This window comes from Hypanus sabinus, chromosome 8, assembly GCF_030144855.1.
Source record: "Hypanus sabinus isolate sHypSab1 chromosome 8, sHypSab1.hap1, whole genome shotgun sequence".
In the NCBI taxonomy this organism is placed as follows: domain Eukaryota; kingdom Metazoa; phylum Chordata; class Chondrichthyes; order Myliobatiformes; family Dasyatidae; genus Hypanus; species Hypanus sabinus.
In genome coordinates, this window is record NC_082713.1 from 92,012,285 (window position 1) to 92,028,417 (window position 16,133).

The following is a 16,133-nucleotide window of genomic DNA, read 5'->3' on the forward strand; positions in this document are numbered from 1 at the left end:
ACATCTCATCTACCATCTGGGTAGTCTCCAGCCCCTTGGTATGAACATTGAATTCTCCAACTTCCGGTAATTCCCTCCCTCTCCCTTGCCCATCCCACCTTCACTCTCTCTTCTTCTAGCTGCCTATCACCTCTCATGACTCTGCCTTCTTCTACTACCCTTCTAGACAAGTATATGGAGGATTTTAAGGTGACGGGTTATATGGGAGGCAGGGTTTAAGGGTCGGCACAACATTGAACATTGTGGGCCGAAGGGCCTGTACTGTGCTGTACTGTTCTATGTTCTATGTTCTACTGATAGGTATCTGAGTAGCCAGGGCATCAAAGGTTATGGTGAGAAGGCGGGGGAGTGGGACTAAATGGAAGAATGGATCAGCTCATGATAAAATGGCAGAGCAGACTTGATGGGTCAAATGGCTGACTTCTGCTCCTTTGTCTTATGATCTTATGGTCTTACACCTTGGTAGGTCAAACACAGAGACAGTACAAGATTCTTAATAGTGTTGATGAGCAGGGGGCTCTTGGGGTCCAAGTTCTTAGCTCCCTGAAAGTCACCACACAGATTGATGATGTGGTTAAGAAGGCACATGATGTGTTTGCCTTTATGAGTTGACACACTGAGTTCAAAGTTCATGAAGAGGCATGCAGCTTTATAAAACCCTAGTTAGGACACATCTGGAGTATCACATACAGTTCTGGTCACCTATCTATAGGAAGGCTTCTGAGAGAGTGCAGAAAAGGTTTACCAGGATGCTGCCTGGTTTAGAGTGCATGTGCTATAACAGGTGGTTGGACAAACTTGGGTTGTTGTCTCCGGGTCCGCAGAGGCTGAGGGGAGATCTGAAAGAGGTTTCTACAGTAAGATTTTGAAAGGCATACATATAGTAGACAGGGAGTATCTTTTTTTCAGAGTTGAAATGTCTGGTACATTTAAGGCGAGAGGGGATAAGTTCAAAGCTGATGTGAGGGCAGGTTTTTTTTACACAGAGTAGTGCTTGTCTGGATAACAAGTGCTTGCCTGCCTTACAAGGCACTTATCCTTGTAAGTGGAACAAGTGCTACACTTGCCCTTACACTTCCTCCATCACCACCATTCAGGGCCCCAGACGGTCCTTCCAGGTGAGGCGACACTTCACCTGTGAGTCGGCTGGTGTGGTATACTGTGTCAGGTGCTCCCCGTGTGGCCTTTTATATATTGGTGAGACCCGACACAGACTAGGAGACCATTTCGCTGAACACCTACGCTCGGTCTGCCAGAAAAAGCAGGATCTCCCAGTGGCCACACATTTTAATTCCACGTCCCATTCCCATTCTGATATGTCTATCCATGGCCTCCTCTACTGTCAAAATGAATCCAAACTCAGACTGGAGGGACAAAACCTTATATACCGGCTGGGTAGCCTCCAACCTGATGGCATGAACATTGACTTCTCTAACTTCCGATAATGCCCCTCCTCCACCTTCTTACCCCATCCCTGACATATTTAGTTGTTTGCCTGTTCTCCATCTCCCTCTGGTGCTTACCCCCCCTTCCTTCTCCAGAGGCCTCCATGATCCTTTCCCTTCTCCAGCTCTGTATCACTTTCGCCAATCACCTGTCCAGCTCTTAGCTTCATCCCACCCCCTCCGGTCTTCTCCTATCATTTCACATTTCCCCATCCCCCAACTACTTTCAAATCTCTTACTATCTTGCCTTTCGGTTATTCCTGATGAAAGGTCTCGGCCCGAAACATCGACAGTGCTTCTCCCAACAGATGCTGCCTGGCATCTATTGTTCCACCAGCATTTTGTGTGTGTTGTTGTTTTAACTTAGTCCTGACTTGGAAAGTGTCATGTCCCTCCCCGCTGCCATTGCTCCCCTGATCCTCTGCGTGGGTGAAGTGTACATTCTGCTGTGTCCCAATGTTGCGCCCCTGTAAAATGTCCGCCCTGCCATATGTCCATGTATGAAATACACGTTCTGCCCCATACCCACTAGGTCTGCTCTATATGTGATGTTGTGTTCTCCATTACCCCCACCCCCAACCACTGCATTCCAGATTGCAATTAGGTGACTGACTGAAGCTTTTGGCTCCGTCCATAAGTAAGGGTCACGGAGTATCCATCTCACTTGGTTGTTATTAGAAATTTATCTTCATTCTAGGTTTGCAACATTAGAACATTCAAGCCATAACTCTAACAAATAAATCCACCATAGCCCCTCTCTCAGAGCAGACAGGGATAAAGTCATTGCTTCCAGGACCTACATCTTAGAAACATAGAAACATGGAAAATAGGTGCAGGAGTAGGCCATTCGGCCCTTTGAGCCTGCACCGCCATTCAGTATGATCATGGCTGATCATCCAACTCAGAACCCTGTACCTGCTTTCTCTCCAAACCCCCGATCCCTTTAGCCACAAGGGCCATATCTAACTTCCTCTTAAATATAGCCAATGAACTGACCTCAATTGCTTCCTGTGGCAGAGAATTCCGCAGATTCACCACTCTCTGTGTGAAGAAGTTTTTCCTCATCTCAGTCCTAAAAGGCTTCCCCTTTATCCTTAAACTGTGACCCCTCATTCTGGACTTCCCCAACATCAGAAACAATCTTCCTGCATCCAGCCTGTCCAATCCCTTTAGAATTTTATACTTTTCAATAAGATCCCCCCTCAATCTTCTAAATTTCAGTGAGTATAAGCCTAGTCGATCCAGTCTTTCTTCATATGAAAGTCCTGCCATCCCAGGAATCAATCTGGTGAACCTTCTCTGTACTCCCTCTATGGCAAGAATATCTTTCCTCAGATTAGGGGACCAAAACTGCACACAATATTCCAGGTGCGGTCTCACCAAGGCCTCATACAACTGCAGTAGAACCTCCCTGCTCCTGTACTCAAATCCTTTTGCTATGAATGCCAATATACCATTTGCTTTTTTCACTGCCTGCTGTACCTGCATGCCCACCTTCAATGACTGATGTACAATGACACCCAGGTCTCGTTGCATCTCCCCTTTTCCTAATTGGCCACCATTCAGATAATAATCTGTTTTCCTGTTCTTGCAACCAAAGTGAATAACCTCACATTTATCTACATTAAATTGCATCTGCCATGAATTTGCCCACTCACCTAACCTATCCAAGTTACCCTGCATCCTCTTAGCATCCTCCTCACAGCTAACACCGCCGCCCAGCTTCGTGTCATCCACAAACTTGGAGATGCTGCATTTAATTCCCTCATCTAAATCATTAATATATATTATAAACAACTGGGGTCCTTGTGTGTGGAATTTAAGTTTCTTAATCTTAACCATGTGAAATCCCAACCAAATCAAAAGGAAGAATTGACCTCTCAAAGTACCCACCCATCACAGTTTGCTAATCACCTTTCCCTCCAATGCCAATGTTGGGTTGCCACACCAACCATATCAGCTCCCTCAGAGTCCATGGAACTAGCATGGAACAAGTTGTTCCATGTTCTTTCCTTGTGTGAACTCAAGGCAAGAAGCTCTGTCATTTCATCTTCAGCACAAAATGGAGGGATGTGCTCACTAAGTGACCATTGTTAATCAGCTAGGTAATCCTGACATTGAAGATCTGATGTTCCAAATCCAAAAGCAAAATAAATATCTCTAGTAAATAAAAATAATTCCAAAACTTGTTGTGTAATAGCTGTTAAGTCAATTTTCTTTTCTTCCTTTTAGAATTCAGTTGATTTTCAAAAAAGATTACTTCCAACATTCTACTATTTCTTTATCTAGAAAATCAAAAACCAACCTAAGCTGCTGGAAATCAGAAATGGAATTCAGAAATCAGAAATCAAAAAATAGAAAATTCTGCAAACTGTTTTGGAACCTATTCAAGTAACATTTGTAGTACAATAACCACTTTTAGTTCAAAGACTCTTCATCAAAACTGACAAAAAAAAATAATTATTTTAATTTGCAAAAAAGGGTGAAGGTGGGCTGAATTGGACAAAGGGGGGTGTCTGTGAAAGGTTAGAGTCACCAAGGTGGTTCTACTGTTTGTGGAGTCATGTAGTTTGATAAGGCCAAGTAGGGTGTGTGGATCCAGCTGTCTTCAACACTGTGCAATGAAATCAAAGTATTTTAAGCTGCTCTCTGGTGGTATGGAACAGAAAAAGTTAAGAAAGTGTGATTTGGTTATGATGCCAGGTTAGAGCAATGCTTTACAGTTCCAGTAATTAACTAACAGGTTTCAATTCCCACACTGTCTGTACAGAGCTTATACATTCTCCCTCTGACCATGTGGGTTTCCTCTGGCAGCTTTGGTTTCCTCCCACCTTCCAAAGACACATATTAAGATTAGGGTTTGTGAATTGCTGAATGCTGTATTGGCACTGGAAGCATGGCAACACTTCTGGGGTGCCCCAGCACATCCTTAGATGATGCTGTCATTGACAGAATGAAACATTTCATTGCACGGTATGTTTTGATGTACATGTGACCATCTTTAATCTTCTGATCTTTATTTTGGTCGCCTCTTGAGCCTCACATATAAACCAGTAAGTTTTTTTTTAACCCATCCCTGACATATTTAGTTGTTTGCCTGTTCTCCATGTTCCCACCCCCCCCCCCCCTTTCTTTCTCCCAAGGCCTTCCATCCCATGATCCTTTCCCTTCTCCAGTTCTGTATCACATTCGCCAATCACCTTTCCAGCTCTCAGCTTCATCCCACCCCCTCCGGTCTTCTCCTATCATTTTGCATTTCCCCCTCCCCCCACTGCTTTCAAATCTCTTACTATCTTTCTTTTCGGTTAGTCCTGATGAAGGGTCTTGGCCCAAAATGTCGACAGCGCTTCTCCCTATAGATGCTGCCTGGCCTGTTGTGTTCCACCAGCATTTTGTGCGTGAGGTTTTTTTTATGTTGTTAGGAGATGGATCCCACTTCCCAAATGAATGCGAAAGCTGCCATGGCTCTGTAATTAAGAATAACATTTCCTTTACCACTATCGTAGCAGAGGCTGAAAACCAATCATTTTAAAATCGCTTAATCTGCATTAAAATAGCCACAGATTTCCCCAGAGCTGGAAAGTCTGTGGCAGATCTTACAATGTACCATGAAGTATTTATCAGTGCCGTAGCCATTAGAACCACTCTTCGGCACTGGTTTTGTTGAGATTCGATTAGATTTGTCACATGTATGTCGAAACATAGCAGCGGTGATTGATAAGTTTGTGGCCTAAGGCAGAAGGAGTCAATTTTTGAAAACCGAGCACAGTTATTTTTCAACATACTCCCCTCCTACATTTACACACTTAGTCCAGCAGTCGTGGAGCATACGGATCTTGGCCCTCCAGAAAGTGTCCATAGATGGGTGATTGATAAGTTCGTGGCCTAGGGTAGAAGGAGATGAGTTATACAGCTCTCGTTACATGCACATGCAGGTCAACTCTTTGAGTGATTATGCAGAAACTTTGAAGTTAATAACTCATCTCCTTCTGCCTTAGGCCACAAGCTTATCAATCACCCCTCGTACAGTGAAATGCCAGGCAGTTTGCAAGACACACCATGGTTCCAGCGCCGATGTAGCAAGCCCACAAAAATTTCTGCAATGTAATCCGAATTAGGTTTAATACCACTGGCACATGTCATGAAATCTGTGACCTTTGAAGCAGCAGTCCAATGAAATACATGATAAATAAAAATTGGGAAAAAATCTAAATTCCATTAAGTAGTATATATATGTCTATTAAATAGTTCAGCTAAAATAAGTATTGCAACAAAAATCAGAAATAAAAAAGCAGTGAGGTAGTTTTCATGGGTTCAATGTCCATTTAGAAATCAGATGACAAATAAAAACTGCAGAAGTGTTTTATGTTGAAGAAAAACCATGGCAACTCATTTATTATACTACAAACACTGAGCACCAAGGGCAGTAAAAGTACTTCACGTAATTATGTCAACCCATCAGACCACCCTCTTAAAGTGAACCCTGCTCAATGTCAGTGAAGTTTGTACATTTCCACCTATTACAGTACCCAATGCAGGGCCCCCAAAATTCACTAAATCGGGCATTGTGAGCCTGTCCAGAGCTCGGTCAAGCCACCCAGTTCGGGCCCTGTGTTCCATGTGTGGAGGAACAGCAGAGGCCTCTGGCTCATCCAAAGGTGTGTTGACATGTCATGATGGCAGGGACGGTAGCGGAATCCTCCAAATCCTGTTGAGCCAGTTGAAGGAGATCTAATGAAGTACATTCAGATTTACCCCTCTTATCAATGATAAAAGCCTTTTCCCTCCATTCCAAAATGCAGAATGTGCCATCATAAGGGGGGCTAAGGTGGCGGTGGTGTGCGTCATGGTGGATGATAATAAACAAGGTGGAATGTGGGTCAATGGGAACCCAAGAGTGCTGTACGCCATGATGAGAGGTAGGAATAGGGATAAAAGGATTGAACTTTACTGAGGAGAGCAGAACACCATTCAGAGGCTGACTAGGCGCTTGTTGCATCAGGAGGAAAATCACCTGGCACTTGTACTGGCTGCCTGTATGCCAATTCAGCCATGGACAACTGCAGGATTTCTTTTGGATCTGTTCTGAGCCCCAGCAGGACCCATGGGAGATGATCATTCCAACACTCATCCATTCAGGGAAGCCCTCCGAGCAGCCTTTAAAAAGCAGTGAAACCACTCGCATAGGCCATTGGACTGTGGACAATACACCATATCACCAAGGTCTGTGCCATTACAGTCCAGAGGTCTGATATGATTTGGGGACCATGGTCAGAGAAAATATCAAACGGGGTGCAAAACTGAGCAAACCCAGTACTGATGAATGCTCAAGCCACATCTACGGCCATTGTTGATGCTAGAGGAATGACTGTGGCCACGTGGTGCTATGGTCCACCACTGTAATGAGGTGCATGAAGTGGTGGGAGGAGGGAATAACACCAACAAAATCCACATTGACATGGTCAAACCATCACTCAGGGATCTCAATCAGGTGCCTGCCAATGATACCTGAATATGACAGTTCATTTTTGCTCGCTGGCACTCCACACAGGCTGCAGTCCAAACATGCACATCCTTTCTAAGGCCGTGCCACACAAACTTTAGTGCAATCAGTTTCTGCAAAGCCTTCTGGCCTGAATGCAAGAGCCCATGTATGGAGTTAAAAGCGGTCCATCTCCCATTTGAAGGCAATATGGGGCCAGGGTGACCTGTTGAGACATCGCACAAAAGAAACCCCAGTTTCCCCTAACTTAATGTCAGCCAATTGCAGCCCGTGATTGCTGTTCAGTAAGCCTGGACTCCTGGCTCAGTAGCTTGATTGGCTGCCATGCTGTCATGGTCAACCCCGATGTGTATTGCCTGTTTGACTGGCAGTGAGAAGCAATCGGCCACAGCATTATTTTTCCCCTTGATATGTTGTTCATCAGTCGTCTACTCAGATATGTAGACCAGGTGGTCTACATGCAGACCAAGGATCTGATATTTTGGCCAATGTGTGCACAAGGGGTTTGTGGTCATCGAATGCTATGAAATGGCAACTGCCTAGAAGAAAATGAAGATAGAAGACAACCAGATAGTGACCGAGAAGCTCCTGATCAAACGTGGGTACAGAGCTGCCAGCTGAAGAAGGTGAGTTCCTGCCACATGCGTACAACCAGCTGTTTGCACACAGTATAGTCTGAGGCATAAGCAGTACTGGCTATATGTACATTGGGGAGTGGATGCGCCGGTAGAGTCATATTAGAATAGCTCATCAGGTATCTTCTAATGCACTGGTCATGTCCGCAGACCAGTCAAGCTGATTAGGTTATCGTCTTTAAGTGTATTATATTGGGGAAGCATTAGTTCTGCAGCTCGTGGAATGAAGTGGTGATAGAGATTCACCAGGCTTTCCTGTAGTTTTTAAGTATTGCGGAGCAGTGGGAAATCTGTAATAGTGGTTACTTTTGATGGGAGGGGTTTCACACTTTCTGCAGAGATGCGATGGCTGAGAAAGTCGATGGTTGACAACTCAAACTGGTATTTAGCAGGTTAATAATCAACTAGTTTTGGCACTTGAACAGTGTGTGGAGATGAGATATGTGCTCAGATTTGGATGCATTGCTGACAAGTTTGTCATCCAGGTAAGTAAAAGCAAAAACTCTAAGTCTTTTATTGCAGAGTCTATCAGCCATTGGAAAGTCTGTGCTGCATTTCTTAGCCCAAACTCAAAGAGGCCAAGCGGGGTTATCACATCTGTTTTGGGAAATCCTTCAAGTACACAAGAACCTGTTGGTAGTCCCTATCTAGATGACTTTGGAAAAAATTAACTTTCCAGCTAAACATGCCAAAAAGTCTTAGATATGTGGGACTGGGTACAACTACAGAGATGGGGGTGTAGTAGCCTCATTAAGGAGTCAGTTATCACCATATGGGCAACTATCATTGGACTTAGGGACCAGATGGAGTGGTGAAGCCCAGGGGCTATTTGACCACCATACATGTCCAAGACTTTCCATGTTGGCAAACTCAGCCTTCAAGGTTGCCAGCTTTTCTAGTTCCAGTCTACGCACCAGGCATGGACTGGCGGGCCAGTTGTAGAAAAGTTTTGTGACTGTCATGGAGAATGTGGGTTCAGTGAGGTTAGGGAATTTAGCCGAGTAAACTCACATGTGATGGTGCATGTGCTTGACAGAGTCATTGTGGGGAACTTACTGGGGGAGCAGGGTAATGACCCAAAGATCTTGACATCTACAAGCTGGCAGTTCTTAAAATCAGCAAATAGTCCTTGGGTACACAGGAAATTTGCACTGAGCAGAGGTCTAGCCTCTTTAACCAAGATGAAGTCCCATGTGTTACGTCGCCCACTAAAGCACAGCGTTACCCATTGTCTTCCGTAAGTCTGGATCCTGCTGCTGTCGGCAGCCTCCAGTGAGGTTTCATCGCCCTTTGCATTCTCATCAATAGGCGATGCTGGCAGTACACTCACTTGAGCCCCCGTGTCACACAGAAAAGTCACCCTGACAGGGTGTCTATGATGAACAGTTGACGACCCTGGCAGCTGGAACCCCTGGTGTTCACATGTCCTGATGTCGAAGCAGCAAGGTGGTCGGCACTTCTAATGTTCGTACCAAAGCCAGTGTGGTAAAAACACAGGCCCGGCATCGTCTGTTTCACAGCCATGGTGACTGAACTTATTGAGAAATCATGTACCACTTTCTGGCTGAGTGTAGACTATCAGACATTTTAGCAAGGGATATCGTTCATCACAGGTACATTAGCGAGGGCTACATGAACTGGATCGGGCTTTTGCTGCACGAAGAGTTCTTTAAAAATAAAACAAGGATGGTGATTTCCCAGGAGAGACCATTAGCTCTGATGGCTTAGCATCGCCAAGGCTGGGCAAGGAGAGAGACTGTTTTGCATGCTCAGGAGGTGAGTTTTCAGCGATCAGTGTTTATCGTGTTCCAGCTGGTGTTCAAGCAGACTCACCGCTATCGCAGCTGTGGAGTTTCGAGCGATGCTACCACACAGAAGTATTTGGTGTTGTTGGCAGTGATTTCTCACCGCGCAAATTGGGCCTTGGCTAGCACAAACCAAGCAACGGGATTTTGCTCCCAACACTCCAGCAGTTTCAAAGCGACTGCATTGGTCGACAATTTCACTAACTCTGCAATTGTCCTAGAGCATCGGGGTCACCAATGTGGGTTTTTGCACATGAAAATGGTGGAGGAATTTGATGTTTAAGAAAAACCGTAACAACTCATTTATTGTACTCCAAACACTAAACACGAAGCGCAGTAGAAATACGTAATTACATCATCACATCAGACCAGCCTCTTAAAGTGAACACCAACTCAATGTCAGTGGCTTTGTCCATTTCCACCAATCACATTGCCTACACAACCACCAATGCTAATAGCAGATAGCACTCTGAACATCTGTTTCCAGCACCAGGATTGGTGTGAATCAGCAGCTGCATCTTCTGCCTCTTCCACTGTCCGTTCTGGGCTGCACTTATGGAGTGCTTATAGAATCAGTGGCACAACAGAATTGAACAGTCACAGCATAATGCAGAATAGAAACAGGATCTTTGGCCAAACTGACTAAATGCTGCCCACAATTCTTGTCTGAGTTTATCCATTTTTCTGCACGTTTCTCCAAACCCTTTCTATCCATATTCCTGACCATACCTTTCTCTGGCAGCTCTCTCTCTCTGTATGTGCAGCACCCTCTGGGACTGGCTGACATAAATTTGCCTTCAGGTCTGTTTAAATCTTGCCCTTTTCACCTTAACCCTATGACCTCTAGTTTTAGACTCTACCATGGAATTAAGACTGTGACTATCCAAGTTATCTATACCCCACATGATTTGACAAACCTTTATAAGATCACCTCTTGGCCTCCTGCTCTTCCCATTCTATCCTCATAACTCAAACCTTTGATCTTTGTGAATCTTCCTGACATCCTTCCCAGTTTAACGGTCTCTTTCCTCTAGCTCAACAACCACAGCTACACACAGAACTCCAAGCATAGACTCATTCACAATAGTTGTAACATGTAAGATGGCATTGCGTTTAGATGCTGTACCCTCTCTAGGACCAACCATGGGTGGTTTGGTCTTTTTCAAACATACTGTATGTTTTCTGATATCAAGGTACTGCTGCACATTAAGAACTTCAGGTACTGCATGTCTACCACAACTGCGAGCTGGAGGAGCTAGGCTTGGTGCAAACCATGCTGCTGTCTGCTACAGAAAGCTGTGTGTTGGAGTCAGTGCACGATAGCAGTGTGCAGTCTAACAGCGAGTCATTGTCTTGTCTTGTAACACAGAGCTTTGACCAGAGACCAATATGGACATTGGAAGTTTTCAGAAGAGCGGATTTCAATCAGGTCCATTGCCCGAGTAGAAAAGGCAGCAGCGGGTCACTAGAGCTAAACAGAGCTTCAAGCTGCAAATATTCAGCCTCTGGGATTGATTAACAAGAACGAGTTAAAGGATGGCAGGGGCAAGCACAGTGACTGACATCACAGTGGCCATGGTCTGAATGGACAGATTCAGGCTTCAGCACCTTGAGTCTTCAGTCAGAGGACCAAAGGAAAGCAAAGTGAAGTTTCTTTTTCTTTCCGTTCTTTATATCTGCTCAGCTAGGACAGTAGAGATGACAGACAAGATAGTGAAATTCTCCTCTTGCAGGATGTGGGAAAATAGAGAGACCTCCAGTGTCCCTGATGACTACAAGTGTTGGAAGTGCATCCAGCTTCTAACAAACTGCACTAAGGAGTTAGAGCTGGAACTGGCTGAACCTTGGATCATTCTGAATGCTGAAGAGGTGATAGATAGGGCATATAGAGACTCAAAGAGCAGGACAGAGGACACCGGGTGACAATCAGGAAGGGGAAAGGGGTTAAGGCGCCAGTGCAGGGTACCCCTGTGGCCGGCCCCTCAACTACAGGTATATCACTTTGGATATTGTTGGGTGATTGACTGAACAGAGGAAAGTTACAGTGGTCAGGTCCCTGGCACTGCCTCTGTAACTCAGAATGGAAGGGGAGACAAGAGGCATTCTGTGGTGATAGGGAATTTGTTAGTTAAGGGAATGAAAAGGATGTTCTGTCGGGGAGAATGAGATTTGCAGATGATATATTGCCGCTGTTGTGCCAGAGTCCAGACAACTCAAATCGAGTCCTGAGCATTCTTAAGTGGGAGGGTGAACAGCCAGAAGTGTGGTCCATGTAGGTACGAGTGATGAGGTTCTGCACAGGGAGTTTAAGGAGTTAAGTGCTAAGTTAAAGGGCAGGATCTCCAGCCTCAGGATAGAGGGGCATCCATTTAAAACAGAGATGTGAAGAAATTTCTTTAGCTAGAGCATGGTGAATTTGAGGAATTTATTATCACAGGCAGCTATGGAGGACAGGTTGTTGGGTGCATTTTAAGCAGAGCTTGATAGATTCTTGACTGTACAGGAAAAAGGCCAGGGAGTGAGGCTGAGGAGGGGTAAAAAGGATCAGCCATGATTGAAAAAGGGTGAATATAGTTCTGAAGATGTTACATTTGAAAGCACACAGAATGCAGATGAACTTGTAACACAGCTACAGAATGGCAGATATGATGTTGTGGGCATCACTGAATCATGGCTGAAAGAAAATTATAGCTGGGAACAATATTCAAGGATACACATTGTATTGGAAGGATAGGCAAAAAGGCAGATGGGGTGGCATTTCTCTGTTGGTAAAATAATCATTAGGAAGAGGTGACAGGGTTGGAAGGTGGTGAATCTTTGTGGATAGAGCTAAGGAACTGTAAGGGTAAAAAGACCCTGATGGGTGTTGTATACAGACCTCCAAACAGTAGTAAGGATGTGGCCTACAAATTACTACAAGAGATAGCAAATGCATGCCAAAAGGGCAATGTTATAATCACCCTGGTGATTTCCAATATAAGTCCATAAGAAATAGGAGCAGAATTAGCCCATTTGGTCCATTGAGTCTACTCCACCATTTCATCATGGCTAATCCAATTTTCCTCTCAGTCCCAATCTTCTGCTTTCCCTCCATGTCCCTTCATGCCTTGACCAATCAAGAATTCATCAAACTCTGCCTTAAGTATATATAAAGACTTGGCTTCCACAGCTGCCTGTGGCAAAGAATTCAACAGATTCACCACTCTCTGGCTAAAGATACATCTTCCCAGCTCAGTTCTAAAACAATATCCTTCTATTCTGAGACTGTGTCCTCTGGTCTTAGACTCTCCCATTATAGGAAACAACCTTTTCACATCCATTCTCAAGGCCTTTCATCATTCAAAAGGTTTCAGTAAGGTCACCTTTCATTCTCCTGAATTCTAGGGAATACAGGTCCACAGTCATCTGATTGGCAGGTTTGCAGAATATATTTTTGAGGAAGTAGAGATGCTACAGAAGGACTTAGACAGATTAGACTAAGATTAGGTGAATGGGCAAAGAAAGGGCAGATTGAATACAATGTCAAGAAGTGTAAAGACATGCACTTTGGTAGAAGAAATATAATAGTAGACTTTTTCCTAAATGGAGGGAAAATACAAAAAACTGAGGCACAAAGAGATTTGGAAGTTCTTGTGCAGGATTTACTGAAGGTTTATTTGCAGTTTGAGTCTGTGGTGAGGAAGGCAAATGCAATGTGAGCAATCATTTCAAGAGGACTATTTTATAAAAACAAGGATGTAATGTTGAAACTTTGTAAAGTGCCGGTGAGGCCTCATTATGAGCAGTTTTGGGGCTCTTATCTTGCAAAGGATATGCTGAAACTGCAGAAGGTTCAAAGGAGGTTCATGAAAAAGATTCCAGGATTAAATGGCTTGTCATATGAAGAGTGTTTGATGGCTCTGCGGTTGTATTCATTGGAATTCAGATGAATGAGGGGTGGCCTCTTTGAAACCTATCAAATGGTGTAAGGCCTTGATAGAGTGAATGTGGAGAGGATGTTTCCTTTGGTGGGAGAGTCTAAGGCCAGAGGACAAAGCTTCAGTATAGAAAGGCATCCTTTCAGAATGGAGATGAGGAGGAATTTCTTCACCAGAGAGTGGTGAATCTGTTGAACTCTTTTCCACAGGCAGCTGTGGAGGCCAAATCTTTATGTATATTTAAGGCAGAGGTTGATAAATTCTTTGTTGGTCAGGCTTGAAGGGATACGGGGAGAAGGCAGGAAATTGGGGTCGAGAGGAAAATTGGATCAGCCATGATGATCGGGTGAAGCAAGCCCGATGGGCTAAATGACCTAATTCTGCTCCTATATCTTACGGTCTTATATTCTTCTGGCCTTGTATGATTTTCTTATTGGACATTGGTAATGTAGAACACTGCAATCCACATAGAATTACTGTGGTCTTTCAGCACCAAACCCAATTTCTCTGTTTTTCACACGGCATTGTTTTATAACTCAAGAGAAGTTTTAATACATTATTTGCAATGACTTCATTCATTGTTTCAGGAAATACTGGAGCACTGGACATAAAAATATGATTGAGATTTGTATTCCAAATTCTTCAGTGTGAAGAGATTAGTGCTCATTCATATTAAATATTGGAATCAATACTGAGAGATTGTATTCAAAGATCTTTGCAGGTTGTCCCATGTTGTAACCAGATGAACTAATTCAATAAACACAGTGGAATGAAGAAGTACATGCTTCTATTCCTCAACATTGGGAATAAAGCCCAGATGTGGCCTTAACACCTCAGCAAAATGAACAGGAAGTTTCTCTGTACTACTAATATAGCAAGTCTCTGAGCACAAATTATACTTGCCTTTAACAGCATAGTTTTGAAGTCCTAACTTTGACCTGCAAAATTAGACATGTCTACATGCACTACCGGTTATGTGATGTTACATAAAATGCATAGATTTGAAATAGAGAATATGGTTGCAAATTCAATCTAGCCAACATCTCCCTCCAAATCAGAAATAATATTGGAAGTTATCAGAGAAATCTCATCTGAAGAAATTTATAAATCCAGAACCTTGCCTGGAAATAGTAAATGCTTTGAACTATTCACTGATACTTTAAGTAACACATATGTATTCAAACATTTCCATTACATTTCCAAGTTAGGACTTTGAGTTCATTGGTATTAATGCATTAAGGTTCATTTTTTTCCTGGAATGTAATACTCACAGTAGGGTTTAATGCTTTATTTCCTTACTTCAGTGTCATTTTTATGAAGAAATCAGGAATATTCTTTATTTTTTAAGCATGGCTTGGTGTTTTCAAATCTAGAACACAAGGGACGCATTTTTTCACCTGAACTCTGGTACAGACAGAAAGTCAGTGAATTAGCTTTCCTCATCCATGATTAGATTGCATTACCCAAGTTCAAAGGTACTATGTGCCCCTCATTTTTTTTTAGCCTATTATGCTCAATCTCTTGGTCTTGTACTTTTTAAATCAAGAAATTGCTTCAATTTTCCTCAAAACATCTTTAAAGCCATAAACTCGGAGCCTCAGTATGCCTGGCCAGAGGGTGTTCATTTAAATTACCAACACTCATTGAAACAATTAATTCTAATGACCATTAAGATTAAACCCAGACTTTTTGAAACCCAACATTTATTCTTGGGTCATGCAACAAATCTGTTTGGGCTATAAATGAAAATATAATATGGATTGTAAAGAATGAAAACAAGTTATTAAAACATAGTGAAATGAAATGCCTAACAGTTATCAAATGTCTAAGAATGACAACAGAGATTATTGCAGTTTATTGAAAGTAATAGGGAACACACTCCTGTGGACAGATGAAACTGCTTCCAGGATAATAAAAATAAAATAGTCCATTTCATTCACTGCTAACATATTTGACATGTACATTCCTGTAAAATAGTGTGCCTCCATTTTGATAAGTAGGACTATGTACACTGTAATCATATTTGTGGTTGTAATCTATTTTCCTAATAAAGGGGTGATCACAATCACTCAAGTCTGGTCATTGGAAAGTGATTGGTTTCCAGTTATTAGCTATCATTATTTGATACATATTTGAGTTTAGCTTTTTCCATATTAAACAGGAGTGATCAAGACAAATCAGTCATTAGCAACGGTGTCTTAATGTCATCAGTTGACATAAATCTAACAAGAGGCTATCACGTTCAGTTTTGAGATTTTTGAGTAACACTTTATTTTGTGGGGTGAGAATGGGGAGTGTGTGAATATCAGACCACTGATGTAAGTGCCATTTGGTGACTGAAGGAAAGCTGACAATCTGATGTTGGACAGATCACTTTGATGTATGAAAGCACTTAGAAAACCAGAATCTGTATTCTATTCACGGATCTGAAGAGAGAGGGAGGAATTAATGAATATGAAATTTTCAGAGTGGTTTAGCAAGGTTTGGTCAAGGAGTACTCAGAAGAAGGTTCTTAGTGTAGTAGGTGGAGCATTTGCCCAATGATAATGCTTTTATACCAATACAGTAAATTCTGTCATATTCTATTACTTTTCACACCTTCATTCACATCAGAGCATTTGTTTAAACAGAGAAAGGCTAGTTGAGTGCTATGAAGTGAAGAGTACCAGCAAACATTCTCTCTGACCTTGGTACTGCAGGCTGAGGAAGTGATAGATAGATGCTTCAGAGAGGTAGTCACTCCAGGGTGCAGGAGGCCGGTAACTGTGACTGTCAGAAGAAAGAAGGGAAAGGGACAGCCGTGTAGAGTATCCCTGTGGCCATTCAGC